Source organism: Myotis davidii, unplaced genomic scaffold (assembly GCF_000327345.1).
Source record: "Myotis davidii unplaced genomic scaffold, ASM32734v1 scaffold2001, whole genome shotgun sequence".
In the NCBI taxonomy this organism is placed as follows: Eukaryota; Metazoa; Chordata; class Mammalia; order Chiroptera; family Vespertilionidae; genus Myotis; species Myotis davidii.
This window is the reverse complement of record NW_006291200.1, coordinates 104,114-104,860: the sequence shown is the minus strand read 5'-3', so window position 1 is coordinate 104,860 and position 747 is coordinate 104,114. Positions and strand designations below refer to the sequence as shown.

At 30.9% G+C, this 747-nt stretch overlaps 1 long non-coding RNA gene across 1 annotated transcript in view; it reads left to right on the top strand.

Annotated features, from left to right (window-relative positions):
* Positions 1–192, top strand: part of LOC102760927 — a 4,740-nt gene extending 4,548 nt beyond the window's left edge. Inside the window, exon 6 of the long non-coding RNA XR_001513956.1 lies at positions 96–192. This is a non-coding gene — a long non-coding RNA (uncharacterized LOC102760927). The remainder of the gene's footprint in view (positions 1–95) is intronic.
* Positions 193–747: the final 555 nt, after the last annotated feature.

Genomic DNA, 747 nt, shown 5'->3' with positions numbered 1-747 from the left:
ATTATGTCATTTTTCCAATATATCATAATATAAATTTTTTTGCATATCTAAGTAGCAAGTTAATGCTAACCAATATATTTTCTTTAATGTTTTAGAAAGAAGCACTTTTAGATAAAAAAAATGGCTTACAATTTTCCAAAGTAAGAAAATGCATTCACAAGAGAAGACATGGGAAAAAAATCCATCTGATTACAGAGGACAAGATGGAACACGGTGTGAACAATCATTCCTCTCTTGTGGCTTATGAGGTTACTCTGAGTATGAATATGGGAGGGTAGTATATTAAGGGTAAATTTCCATTTATGATCAAACATGATGAATATACATATTTAACATGCAGATGCAATTTATTTCGCTACACATATTCAGGGAACCAGTCTAGGTTCAGATCAGAAAAGGTCTCTAAATCCATAGCTGTCCTGGAAAGCTGAGGGAATTTCTAACAATTGGAGGATGTCTGAGTGACTTAACCACAGTCACGCAGGCCGACCATAGGTAAACATGACATAATACATATACATTCAGTGGATTATTTGTACAAATTATAACACAAGAATTAGATAAATATAAAAATGGTTTTTGAACAAGGATATACATTCAGCTACAATTTTCAATAGAAAAAAATTAAAACATTCTTAATTTTCAATATGAATGAATTTAATTTAATCCAGTTGCCTACACCAATTTTGCTAAAATCAGAACTTGTTTCCTAATGTTCAAAGAAGCATAACCATAACTAAGGCTTAT